Source organism: Lutra lutra, chromosome 3 (assembly GCF_902655055.1).
Source record: "Lutra lutra chromosome 3, mLutLut1.2, whole genome shotgun sequence".
NCBI classification, from domain to species: domain Eukaryota; kingdom Metazoa; phylum Chordata; class Mammalia; order Carnivora; family Mustelidae; genus Lutra; species Lutra lutra.
The window spans coordinates 199483678-199498070 of NC_062280.1; positions in this window are offsets into that span (position 1 = coordinate 199483678).

Sequence of the window (14393 nt, forward strand, 5' to 3'; positions counted from 1 at the left end):
CTCCCCGCCGCGGCGTTGGCCGCCTCAACACGGTCGCCTCCCACTTGTTCTTCTGTCATTTCTGTGGCATTGGCTGACTTTTCCTCAGCTGCGTGGAAGGGTAGGCACGTACGCAATGGTGGCTGTCCTCTCCCCGAACTCAGCCCCTAGTGTGGGCCGCACCCCAGGGCTAGATGCTGGGGTGCGAGCATGACGGAAACCTAACCCTTTCTTCAGGAATTGACCTCTGCTGGGGGGGCTCCTTGTCGTGGGTGGAAGCACCCTCATCTCTCCCCCACCAGGGCCGTGGTGTCACAGCCCTGCGCCAGAGCTCAGGAGGAGGTGAACCCGTGTTTGCCGCACACAAACTGAAACTAGAGCCTTACACGAGTTCACATGGTTAGGTTAAGAGGGGCCCCACCGGAGTAGGGCAGGCCTCAATCCCATATGACTGGTGTCCCCATAGGAGAGGAAAGTAGGACACAGACTCACAGAGGAGAAGCCCTGTGGGAACGGGCCACAGAATGGCGCCACACGTCGGCCGGCCAAGGAGCACCGGGGGCCACGGACCAGCCTGGAAGCGGGGACAGGAGCAGAAGGCGAGGGAGCCTCCCCCCGGGACCGCCAGAGAACCAGCCCAGCGCACACCTCAGTGTTGGACTTTCCGGCTACAGGAGGGCGTGAGGAAAGACCTTTCTGTTGGGTTAGAACATCCAGTTTCTGGCAACTTGTTATGAAAACCTAGGAAGTGAGTATGTCCTTACAGAGTTTTAAAACGGATAAATGTGATCCCATTCGCTTTTTTGAGAAAACCCAAGTGTCGTGGGAAAGTAAGGTGGGGGCCCGACAGCAGCCCTGGGGGACTGTCACCCGGGCCTCAGCTCTGTCACCTGGGACTCGGGTCTCCTTTCAGACCCGTCTGCTTCAGACACTCTTGGGCGGCTTCCCCAACATCACAGGGCAATGGCGCGGCCCAGCTTTGCTAGTCCCCTGTGGTCCAGCCCTTGCTGTCCCACCCGCGCCTTCCCCGCTGGCTTCCCTGAAGCTGGGTTTTGTGAGTGCGTCATGGAACCAGTCCGGAGACAGGCCGGGGTGAGCTGGCTTCACGCCTGATCCGCCTGGTCCGCCTGGTCCTTGCCGCCCATCCTGAGTCCTCTGTGCTGTTGGCGGCGTCTGGACACATTGTAGTTGTCACCGCGGTTGGGGTGCTGGTGGCGACTGGCTGCCAGAGGCCAGGGTGCAGGCCAGCCCCGTGACAGAGACAGGTGTGGCTGAGAACCCTGAGCCCTGTGCCAGGGTCGCTCACGCAGCCTCTCCAAGCTCTCTCAGTCCCTCAGGCTGGCGTGCGGATGACGTGAGCAGGGCCCACGAGCACTTAGAGCAGCTCCCGGCTTAGGGTCCCCGCAGTCCAAGGCCTCACCTCATGACCCTGGGTTAGCATAGTGCTTGACACCGTGACCCACTTGGGAGTGACCCCCGTGCCCGCGGCTGCTTCCGTCATGCCACAGCCCCATCTCCACCTCCCACGGATCGCCTGCTCTGGCTGCGCTCATGCTCTTGGTTATCAGAGTGGACTGATGCCTTTCTGTCCCCTGGGCCTTGGCAAACCACAGCTCCCTTTGTCTGGACCTGCCTCTCACCCCCTCTCCCTCTGGCCAGTCATTGCGCGTGCCTCAGGCTTTAGCTCAGCTGTCCTCCCCGTGTGTGGACAAGGTTCCCCGCCTGCACCCTTTCCCATGGCCACGTCCTGCCCCATCCCAGACCCCACCCGCTATGGGCCATTGCTTGGCAGCCAGCCGAGTGGGGACAGAGCCCGCCACCGTTCCGGGCATAGCTGGCTCTCCAGCGCTCCGTGCCCCATGTGGCACGCAGGGCCTGAGCACACGTGGGCCCAGTGAATGAAGGGGCGGATGGCAGCGGCAGGTTAGCTGTGCTGGTCTGGAGGCGGCTGGCCTGGAGAAGCAGCTGGAGCAGGACATGGCCGAGATCTGGACTGGCCGGGGCAGGGGACGGGAGAGGTCTGTCCCCTCCCACACCGTGCAGGTGTCGTGGTACCAGATTCTCAGGTGTCTGTCCCCGAGGTGGGCGGCCGTTCCCCCCTCTTGTCTCTCTGCTGTGCTCTTCACTTTGGAGCTCGTGTTCTCCTGTTCTGCCAGTGGCTGGTCTTGTTGCTCTGTCCCTTACCGAGCGCGGGTGTGAGGAGCTGTGCGGCGGCTGGCCTCGCCGTAGGAGAGAGCGGGAGGAGGGACGCTCATCGCAAGAGGGAAGGGAGGACCCCACACTCACAGCCGGGGCAGGGGCTGGCTTTGGGGGGATCCCGGGAGGCTGAGGAGGGACCTCTGGGGGTGCACAAGAGCGGGAGCCAGATGGAGGCGTGAGGGAGCACCCGGGGTTGGAGGTCCTGGGGCTGGGGCCGTGTGTGTCTGCGGAGCAGCTGGGGGTGCTGCGCTGCGATCATGGACCAGCTTCCGAGGGCTGACTGTCCTCACTGGACTGACCTCACAACACGATTCCGAAGCAGGGGCTCGTGGCGTTGGCTTAGCTGCTTGAAGGCCCACCGAGGGGGCTCGGCTTCCACCTCTGGCTCATGGGCCGTCGTCCCCATGCCTGGTGTCTCGTGGCCGCGAGGGAGGCCAGCGCTCAGATGTCACAGCCACCGTGACACTGGTTGGGGGGAGGCAGCCGCCCGAGCCCCAGCCTGTGAGGAAAGTGGCAGCTCCTCAGAACCCCCCCGGGTCCCTCCCACTCCTGTCTCGCTGGCGGGAGTGTGTGCCGTGGCCGGGCTGGGCTGCGAGGGGCTGGAAAGGACCCCAGCGCATCCGCTCCGTCTGCCAGGGGCACAGCGCCTGTCCTCCCCTTCTGGCCACAAGAGTTCGGGGAACACGTGGACAGAGGCCGGATGAGGAGGAGCGCTGGCTGTCCTGCTGAGAGGTCGGGCCTCACGGAAGGCACGGGAACCATCAAAGAAAGGACTTCATCTGGGGAGAGCTGTGCTTTACTTTATTATTTATTTGCTTTTTAAAGAAGATTTCACTTTTAAATAATCACTATACCCACCATGGGGCTCGAACACGCTGCCCCCAGGTCGAGAGTCTCATGCCCCCCTGACTGAGCCCGCCAGGTGCCCCCGGGAGCTGTGCTTTAGGAGGAGTCCGGCGGCAGAGGAAGGTGGAGAGGGAGAAGGGGCAGCAGCCGGGGCGGAGGGAGTCGGGAGCCCGGCCGGGCGGTGTCGAGGAGCAGGGCAGAAACGGGGAGGACAGGGCGGAGGAGCCAGGTGCTCAGTGGGCGGTGCTGGCACTTGAGGGCACCGTCCCGGAGGAGGGAGTGTTGAGGCTGGCACCAGGCTTTGGCCGGGATGCCAGTGAACCCTAGGGGCCCCCAGGTTCAAGTTCTACCCCAGCGGGCGGCGCGTGCAAACACACAGGCTCGGTCCTTAGACTGCCAGCTTACGGGGCCTACCTTGTGGAGTTTGAGACGCCACTTCTGGCTATTGCCCGTGGCTTGGGCTGTTTGGAAGGAGCAGCTGTCCTCGTCTTCTTAATGGGTCTCTGAGGGGCATCTAACTGGCTTTGAAGAAAGACGTCTTCCTCAAGTAGCCAATTTGGCAGGAAAGCTGGGTGAGGTCCCAAGGTTCTCTAAAAATGGGTGTTCATTTTACATAAAATGTCAAGTTGGTCTTTAAATAGCAGTCTCCGAAGCACAAGCCATTTTATTACCCATTAAGCCACTTAGCATCCACTACACAGTTTTCCAAAGTTATTTTCCCCAGAGGGGCTGCTGATCCGCTGTGTGCTCAAAGGGTGGTGGGAGGAGAGGGGAGACACCGTTGAGGAGAGAAAGCAAGCAACCTCTCATCACATTTGCTTTATAATTGGGAGGAAATGCAGACATCACATTTGAGACAAGGAGTCAAGGAGGAAATCCACAGACACGGCTGTCAGCTCAGGGCTGTGTCTGGTGCGGCTCCATGAGCGTTGTGCTGTTCTACGGGGACGGTTTCCGTCGCTGATGCCTCGCTCCCAAGTCCACTGCTCTGCCCAGGGCCCTGTGTCAGCCACAGACGCAGCCGGGAAACAGCTGTGAGCTCGGCCCGCTGAGAGCCCCGTCCGGCAGGGGAGACCGAGTCCGTACCTTTGAGTCACTGAAATGCTCTCCGAGTGGCCAATGCTCCTGCCCCCGCCGCTTGCCGCTCTCATTTTAAAATCCCAGTGAAGCTCTAGACCCTGGTCCAGTTATAGGGCCCGTGGGGCAGGAGGGCAGCCTGGGCTCATTCCCAGGGAGGTAACTGCCTCCAGCAAACTCCTTCGCCACCTTATGCTGAACGTGAGCCTCGAGGAGATTTAAAATGTGTGTGTGTCCTTGGCCTTTGAACAGCCAGGGTCCCCTGAACAGAAGGGGCCTGTGTGCGTTTCAGGATGTTAGAGAGTCAGTGCGGCTTTCGGGGCTGGATGTGGCTGCGGAGGAAGGCTCCTCCCACCTGGGTCTGTCCATGGCCTCTTACCTTTCTGGCTGTGGATTCACTGGGGATGGGGGACGCGGTGGTTTGGAAAGAGGACTTCAGTGAGTGGGGTGCTTCGGATCCCTTTAGTTTGGGATCAAAGACCAGGGTGAATCCCCACCACGCCAAGCTGCAGGGGCCCAGGACGTCCACTTGGCCCGGACGTGCCCATCCGCACCCTGATCCACCATCTGAGAGTTCAAGCTATTTTACTGGGAGGCTTCCTGGGACGCGCCCAGCACGGCATCGTTCAGGGTGTGTTTGCTTGGGCTGTTGTAACAGAAGAGCACGGAATGATGGCTCGTCAACAGCAGACACTTATTTCTCACAGTTCTGGAGCCTGGAGGCCCAAGACCCAGGCGTCGGTCAGCTGGGTGTCTCCTGAGTGAGGGCTCCTTCCTGTTCCCAGAAGGGCCAGCCTCTCGAGGTGTCCGCACTTGGAGAGAGGAGGAGAGCGACTCCCTCCATGTGTCCTCTTTGAAGGGCACTAATCCCATGGGGGAGGGCTCCGCCTCTGCGACGTAAACATGGACACCACAGTCTGTAACCAAGAATCACGTTCTAAGGACTTAGTAGCTGCGACGCCATGCAGGTAGAACGAGGCAGAACGAGCATCAGCTGTCACACAGGCCATGTCCGAGGGCCCCACGTCAGCCAGGATCAACCTGTGGGGTCTTTGGGGGTCAGAGCAGCGGGGACACTCCCTCCATCCACCAGGCCGCGGGGACGATTCCCATCCTTTCCCATCTGGTACAGCTGTGTCGCTGCCTAGGGCTGAGTATCCGTTCACTTAGCTTGTAGCTCCTGAGTCTGTCTTGCTCGTTGTCCCGTCCCTGCTGCTCTGAAATTCTAGAATTCCATGATCCTCTTTCATTGACTGTAGGACCTGCGGGCAGATGTGAACCCGGGATTCTCTGCTTCCAGTCCCCAGAAAGACAGTGTCTGAGTTGTTGTCTGTTCCTTTAACTTCCCTCTTCCTGGAAGACTTGCCAACTTCACATCATTTTCCCGATAAAATAACACACCTGTTATTCCTCTAAATCCTGAAATTCCACGGCTATCTTTGTGGACTTGACCCTACGGACTGTCCCGTGGACCTGGACGCCTGCTGTGTGCCCATTTGGTGTCTTTGCTGGGGCCACTTCCCCATTTGGAAAGCCCCTCTCCTCACCTGCAAATGTCCCAAACTCTTTACTGTTTAAGGCTAAGTGAAATGCAGCCCTCTCCCTTCCTCACCTCTGCCCCTCCGTCTCCTTCCCTCTCCGGATTCTTCTTCGGCACCTCTCAGGGACGCATCACTTCCAACCTCGGAGCACAGTTACGTCTCCACACGCCCGGCTTCCTGGCTGTGCTGTGAGGGCTCAGAGCCCGAGACCCCTTACAGATAGCGGAAACTGAGGGAGGGACAAGTTAATAATCGTTCCTGGCATTTGTAGGTGATGATAGAGGGTTTGCAGACATTCTGCGTTCATGGGCTCACTTGAGTTTGCAATGGTCTGTAAACCAAGCTGGTTCTGAGGTTTATATATTGGGTAAAATGTATAACCAAAGTAGGTTGTAAGAACAAGTCACAGAATTGACTAGTAACAACTGTTGTCAAAGGTTTAAGGCATCTGATAAATCTGAAGGTTCATGTCAACTCTGATCCTGGTTTTAATTTGATAGGTTGTGAAATGAACTCATATTTCAGCATTTCTTCTGAGTCAAAAGCTCTAAGTTGACTGAGCTGAGCTCTGTGTCCGCCGCTGCCTCATAGGTCTGAGAATCCAGGATATAGCCGCTGGGATGCAGGGCTGGCTGAGGTTTCCAAGGAGCTTTCGGTTTATCTGGGGGAGACAAGGGAGTAAATCCATGAGATACAAAGTGTGTGGTTACCTCCTGCTGTGTAACCAACCCATACAGCGCCTCCTCTTAGGTTCTGCAGGTGGACTGGGCCCAGTGGTGTGGGGTGGGGGGATCCTTCTGGAGCCGTTCATGTGGTCGCAGCCAGAAGGTGCTGGAGTCATCTGTGGACAAAACATTGATGGTGGCATGCGGGGGCCTCCCCTGTCCATGTGGTGCCCACATATTCTCTCTGGTCTTTCCTGTAGGAGTATTGACTGTTTACGGGGTGGTTCGGAACTTCGACACACCATGTTCCAAGAAGGGGGCCCAGAAGCTGCTGGTCCTCTCAGTAGCTAGGCCTGAGCCTGGCACAGTGTCATTCTAGCACATTCTACTGGTTCATGGGACTCAGGTCTAGTCCAGAGACAATGGGGGTGGGCAACCCAGAAGGCATGGCCATGGGCCATCTTTGGGAAATGAGCCAGCACACACAGCTATGGGCGGGTTTTTAGAGTGTGTGCAGGCTGTCCTGGGAGCACAGAAAGGCCCAGATTTGGGGCAGAGAACGTTTCTGCAAGATTACGAATCTAGAGCGGATGTATTTTGTGTGTCTGTGTGTGTGTTTTGCAATAAATAAGATTCAGCCAAATGAAGGAAATGGAACTCTTGCTGCATGAACAAGTGAATAACAAGTGAATGAGCAGAGTCGGAAACAGATTATTGGAATTTTCTATAAAACACTTTAGGTGGGAGATGTGGAGATAAGACGGAGGGGATTTCAGAGATGTACAGAAGTGGAATGGAAGGGTCATTCATCAACACGAAAGATGTCTGTCTTTTCACACCCAGCCAGCATCTCGTCACTACGGAAACCATGGAGCCCTGCTTTGACATGGGGACACATGTACAGCCCACTAGCACCCTGCATGTTTAACTTGTCCTGGAGTTTCCAGCAGATAAAATAGAACAGAAAAAGGAAAGAAGCAAATGGTTTCAGGATAGAGAAGATAATGTTGTCATTCAGATTAAGATCACCTAGAAAACCCAAGAATCACTGGAAAAACCATTGGAATAGTAAGAGTGTAGGGTAAGGTGTCTAGTCACAGCTTAAATGATCAAAATGGAGAGCTTTCTTACGTACCAGCCATAGTCAGATAACAGAGCTGGGAGGCATTCTATTCCTACAGCAACAGCTGCAAAAGTTTACGTAGGATTTAACGTGACAAGAACTGTATGGGACCTAAACAAGAAAACTATACCCCCATGGCAAGACAAAATTAAAGAAAGAGACTTCAGTGACTGAAGTGTCATGTGCTGCTCCAGTTGGAAAAACCTGATACTGTAAAGTTATCATCCCTCCCCAAAGTGATTTATAGGAGGCTTAAGGTGGGGCGCCTGGGTGGCCCAGTCTGTTAACTGTCCACCTTCAGCTCAGGTCATGATCTCAAGGTCCTGGGATCAGGCCCCGCATTGGGCTCCCTGCTTGGTGGGGAACCTGCTTCTCCCTCTCCCTCTGCCGCTCCCCCTGCTTGTGCTCTCTCCTTCCCCCTCTCTCTAATAAATAAATAAAATCTTAAAAAAAAAAGGTGTAAGGTAGTTCTTACAAAACTGCAATGGGCCTTTTCTCAGAACATGAGAAAAGTATTTTAAATTTTATATGTACTAAATTGGTAATTAGAATGAATGAACGGACAAAGCAAGGGGTGCCTCGCTGGCTCAGACGGCGCAGCACGCAGCTCTTGGTCTCGGGTGTTGGAACTCTGAGCCCCAGGTTGTAAAAAACCCATGAAATATCAACACCAGAGATTCACAAAAATTATGAAGCTGTAATATTTAAGATGGCGTTTTGCTACTGTATGAGCAGATGGATAGATCAATAAGCCAAAAATGGAAACTCCCAAATGCACTCAGATATGTAGTTAGTGCACGATAAATGCAACGTTTCATTCAGGGAGGAAGAAGAGGACTGTTCCATATGGGAAATTGGAATGATTGGTTAACTATTCAGAGGAAAAATGTTAGTTACCTAACTTCATATATCATATACAAAAAACAGGGTATTGAATGATTAAATGAAAAAACTAAGTCAGTAAAAAAAAAGATCTGTATTAGGACTGTATAATCTTAGGATGTGGAGGCTTTTTTTAACACTAAAGGGAGCAAAGTTAAGTTTGAGCCAAGTAACAAGAAAGAAGAAATACTCCTGTATCTCCTCAAAATATATATAAATTAACATAAAATTACAAACCAGGTGAAACATGTGTGACAAATGCGAATCCATGGCGCATTTTATCCACTGCATAGAGATCACAAGCCAAGACAGTGAAGACTCACATCTGGTGGAAAACTCAAAGGCAATGTGGAAAAGCAGAAATCCAAATGGCCGGTAACTCCGTTACAATGTTCAACTTCCCCAGCAGCTAATGCAACACTAGTTACAGTGAGTGTCATTTATCTATTAAACTGGTGAAGGAAGAGCACGCACGTGCCCAGTGCTGGGAAGGACAGGAGGCAGACCCAGCACAATGGTAGGACTGAAGGCTCTCATGAATATTTTGGAGTGTAGTCTGACCCTAAGACTTTTCTAGAGTATATATGTGTGACATTTTGACTTAGTAATTTCTTATCATGAGTTTATCATTGGAGGAGAATCAAGAATATGCACAATATTTATACACTAATATAGTCAGTGTTATTTATCATCATTAACAATGATTGACAGCCTAAATGTTTACTTTAAGACATGTGAACTAGGACATCCACGAAGTGCTATGCTGGTCAGCCTTTAGAAATTATTGTTTAGAACATGAAAAGGCATGGCTACACGTGTGCAACAAATGTCAAGGAAAAGCCAAGAGCGACAGGGACGACTCTGGGCCAGAGGCTGAATGCTCAGTGCTGTACCCCACATGGTCAGTCTCTCCCTCTGCTTACCCAGAAAATGAGCTTCCCGTATACACGGACAATGAAATTTCGAATACTTTTATTTCCTCTTTGTGCTTTTTCAAACTTTCCTCATTTGTTCCAAAGGACCCGTGTCCTTTTTCTTTTTAATCCGAGTGGAAAATTAATGTTGCTTGAAAAACAAGACAGTCAAATGTTAACCGTGTTGCCGAACTCCCAGATTTGTTGAGATGCGGTTTCCAGACCTGCTTTGCCTCCTGCCACATCTTTTCCAGGGACGGCAGGGGTGATAAAGGTACCAGGACAAAACTAGTTGTCCTTGATGTGTTCATCCATTGGGTCGCTGTGACGACACGCCATGGGCTGGGCGGCTTGAAGTGTAGAAATGTGTTTCTCATGGTCTGAAGTCAGGGAGCCTATGTGGTCAGGTTCTGAAGGGGGGTGGATGGGGTCCTTTTCTGGGTTTGCTGACAGTGGCTCCTCTCTGTGTCCTTGCTGTGATGGTGGAAGGGGCGACCGGGCCCACGAGGGTCTCCTTTATAAGGGCACTAATCCCATCACAGGGGTGCACCCTTGTGACCAAAGCACCTCCCACAGGCCTACCCTCCTACAGCATCACACAGCAGGTGGGGTTTCAACATATGAGTGAGGGGGACACAGACCTTCAGACCACAGTGCCAGACTTAAATGTGGTGGACTGTTCTGGAGGGAGGAATGGAGGAAAGTGGAAACTCATGATGACCAGATAAATGGGAGATTCGGCACAGCCGTTTCTTCTAGGATTTCTATCAATAGGAAGCCTGAGGCTTTGTGACTTTTGCCGCCTGTCCGCATCCCCGGCATGTTCTGGATGCAGGTCTGCTGGGAAAGGCTGCGGGGTCTCAGGGGAGTTCTTTTCTAGGGCCCCTTATTCCTGGAAGCTGGCTTCTCCCAAAGGCCAGTTCTAAATTGTTCGCATTGTCCGTGAGAAATAATTATGGTGAGGAACCCCGAGCTGGTGATCTAAGTAACGGTTTCCCTCTCTCTGCTGAGAACCGTTTGTGGTTGGTGTCAGCGGAGGCCAGCGTGCTCTTCTCCCTCCGGGTCTCCTCCCTTGTGCAGCTCAGAGGCGGTGACTTTGAGCTCCACGCCCCGAGCACAAGGTGCAGAGCCTTGTCAGCTGTGAAGTGTTGTGTACACAACTGCTGGTTGTGTATTCTCCAACACACGAAGTACACAGGAGGAGAGGTGCAGAGCTCGATCGGAAATTTGGAATGTTTTTTGTTAACAAATCTCTTAAAAGTACCAGGAAGGAAGGAAGGAAAGGGGGAAGGAGGGAGGGAGGCAGGGAGGCAAGGGGAGGGAGAGAAGGGAGGGAGGAGGGAGGAAGGAGGGAAGGGATCCCTCGCAAATCAAGATATCTTGGCATTGACCCGCATTAGAGTCGCCTTTCTCCTTCTCAAGGATTCAAATGAATTTTGAGAATCCCCTTAGAAGTGACAACCCAAAGTGTAAGAATGATAAACGGCTTTGGCCTTGGTAATTTTTATTAAGCGCTAAATGTCACATTTAACCTGCATTACTGAAAGCAATTACCCACGTATCAACAGTCAAGCCGGCACAGCCGTGCCTGGGGCGGCGCGCTTGGCTCCATCTGGGAATAAGGATTTTCAATTAGGAGGCAAATAGCTGTGGAGGGGCTGGGGTCCTCCAGCGGCTCCCGGAGGAGGCGTGCGGAGCGCGGGCTTCCCAGCGAGCCGGGGCTGGCGGTGTCAACAGATCATCCCAGCCATCTGCTGCTAGAGCCCCGCTCACTTTATCAAATCTCAATATTTACAGACGCTGATCAGCTCGTGGGACCAGGATGGCTCCCTGCCAGGGCGTTCTGGGAGCTTCATTTAAGGTGTGTTTCTGCAGGCTAATTAATTTACAAGCACCTGTGTCATCGCCGGGAGCTGTTAGCACAGCAGATGAGCCTCAGCCCGGGAGGGAGACTTTATCTCGGCTAAATTGATTTCAATTGATTTTAATTTGCTGATGGCACAGTGGTGGGTTCGACGTGAGCAGAGCCGGAGCCCCTTTTCCCTTCCCCGTTTTGGAGCAAGTCCTGCGGATGGTTTATTTCTCGACCCCGTTGCCGAGGGGAGAAGTGCCGCCAGCGGGAAGCTGGCGTGACCCGTACTGGCTGCGTGGGCTCCGGAAATCGGTACTGACCGCGTCATCGGGCGTTAGGTGGAGGGGGGCGCGCCGTCCTCCAGGACACCCCCAGCTGGATCTGGATTTCAGATAAACAGCAAATCATTCTTCAGTCCATGAGGGTCCCGTGGGGACACTGTTGTTCATCTGAATCCAGAATTACCAGGTGTCCTGGGTTTTGTCTGCTGAGTTTGGTCACCCTGGCCGGGGGCTCCTGAGCGATGCAGGAACAAGCCTCAGCCCCCTCTGGGGGGTCTCCTCGCAGCTGCGAGGTTCTTGTCCTGGAAACGTGATTCTGCAGTCAGAATTTGAATCAGAATTTCTCCTCCTGAGCCGGACAGTGCACTTGTCTCATGAAACACTTAGAGTTCCTCCAACTGTGTCTCTCGCCGTGGGAGCGCATGTTCCCAGTGAGCTGCTTGTGGGGGCAGAATGCGTCTGCTGTAGGCTGAGTGCTGGGCCCCACCCCCAGGTGGCCGCATTAGGCGGTGGGACCTTTGGGAGGTGATCAGGTCCTGAGGGTAGAGCCCCCATGATGGGATCAGTGGCCCTCAGACAGGGAGCGCCTCTGTCTCCATCTGGGAAGGGAGGGCCAGGAAGAGGGAGCTCGCGGGGGCTCGTGCCGGCGCTGCCCTCCCAGTCTCAGTGTCTATTACCTCAGCTGCCCAGTCTGTGGTCCTTTGTCACAGCAGCTCAGCTATGACGGGATTGACTGTCACACGGTTCCACAGGACAAGGGCCGGGACGTCGACAGAGGTTCAAAGCTCGGGCAGGGCATTTGTGCACATAATTAACGTGTCCCAGAAGGAACTTGCGTGGGCAGGGACTCGGGTCCACGTCCCAGTTTCTGTGAGTGTCCTGCATGGCTGGCTGCCTGGGCCTCCTCCGTCGTGGAAATGATCACCGCGCTGACGGATCCTCTCCCCTCTCCCCCTTCTCGGTCTTCATTAGATCACAGGACGCTCGTTACCTGGTGCCCTGTTGTTTTCATTACTCAGTTCTTAATTAAGTTCTCTGTTTATTTTTTAAAAACGTTTTTATCCAGGGGCACCTGGGTGGCTCAGTGGGTTAAAGCCTCTGCCTTTGGCTCAGGTCATGATCTCAGGGTCCTGGGATCAAGTCCCACATGGGGCTCTCTGCTCAGCGGGGAGCCTGCTTCCCCCTCTCTCTCTGCCTGCCTCTCTGCCTGCTTGTGATCTCTGTCAAATAAATAAAATCTTAAAAAGTTTTTATCCTTTACTTAATAAACTTGTGTTGCACACCTACTGGTACAAAGTGCCGTGCTCTCCTCTGAGGGGGTTCAGTCCAGATGTGCAGTCTGACACATGCTGTCCAGAAACACGCAACAAATACACATGTGATGGGCACTCAGTAGGACTTCAGCCCGGGGAGTAAGCCTTTCTCTGGGGGGGGCGGGGAGAGGGAGAGAGAGTGTCAAGCAGACTCCACACCCAGCATGGAGTGACAGAAATCTCAGTCCCACGACCCTGAGGTCATGACCTGAGCCCAAACCAAGAGTCAGAAGCTTAACCAATGGAGCACCAGGCACCCGGTCATGTCTGGGATCAAGTCTTAAGAGAAGACTCTCCCGGGGGTCGTCATAGAGACAGCCAGCTCGAGGGCTGAATGTCGTGTTCATAGTAGCTTTGAAGACAGCTTTCATCAGCTGTTTCTTATGGCGGCTTAATACAGGTCACTGCTAAACCCCGATCCAGTTCTTTCAGTAAAAGTCATAAAGGGGACCCCCAAATAATTTTAGACTTGCCCTTGGTCTGGCTGAGCCCGCTCAGAGCACTGGATGGACACACCGTCCAGCAGCCTCCCTTTCTCTCCATGAAATGCAGACCAACACCTGGTGGCAGTAATTTCCAGGCTGTGGGGTGGGTGAGTTTTCCCGTCCTAGCAGAGCCTGCGTTAATGCTCTTAGTGTTTCCAAACAGAGTGGCCCCAGCCTCTTCCTCCAACCTCTTCATTTCTGTGACACTGTCCCCATGCTGAGGGTCACTAGTGTATAACCAGCATTTTCTTCAACTTAATTTCTGTTTAAAAGCTTAAATTACTATTTTTTTAGATCACAGTTTTGGCTTTCGTGTGAGGAATACTATGAATGAAGTCCCGGGTTTGATGCCCTCATTCGGTTTTCTTGTCATATTGCTTGTGCATCATGCACGGCTGAGACTGCCGGCCTGTGTCATCTCAGGGTACGGGGGTCCCTGAGTTCCCTGGAGAAGATGAGGGCCCTGGTGGGAGTAGGTGCAAGCAGAGGTCGAATCCCTTTGGTAGGGGATTAAAGGGGGCACATGCGGGTGAATCTCCACGGAAGCTGCCCATGGTTGTGTCCTACCCAGCAGGGGACCTCCGCTGGCATCCCAAGGCTCTGGCTGTGGAGAGCAGAGATGGATGGCGGGGATCTGTCCTAAGAGTGTGTTCTTGGCTGCCTGCAGCTGGGAAGTGCTGTGGGTTCAGGATTTACGCCCGTGCGATGATTTGGGAGAAATCCCCACCAAGCAGGTGTTCTCTGAGTCAGAGTATGGTTTGACCCCTGGAGGCTGGGTTCCCTGGCTGTGTGCAGGACGTTTGTTTGGGAGAGTTCTGGGGACCCTCAGCAGAAGATGGGAAGGAAGGAAGGAAGGAAGGAAGGAAAGAAGGAAGGGGGGGTCCAGGAGAGATTGGGCTGGTTGTGCTCTCAACAGAGGCCAGCCCCATGGGGCACTCTGAAGCTGCGTGGTCTTCCAAGCTTTCCTGAGTTGCGGCAAGAGGGCTGACCCTTTCTAGCCTATGTGGGCCACCTTCAATGAGGGCTGCACCCAGAGGGGTGAGCCCAGGCTGGGTGGCTCTCCCTGGACAAGGCAGCTCCCAAGAAGCGGGAGTGCTTCTGCAGCTGGGGGTGCTCGCTGGGTCTGGAGGGCAGGCCCCTCGCTTCGGAGGTAGGACTGGTGGGGTCCCAGCCCCTGGCCCACTCGTGAGGCAGGCGTGCCTGATACCTTCCTCTTATGTCTGCCATGAGCCCTGT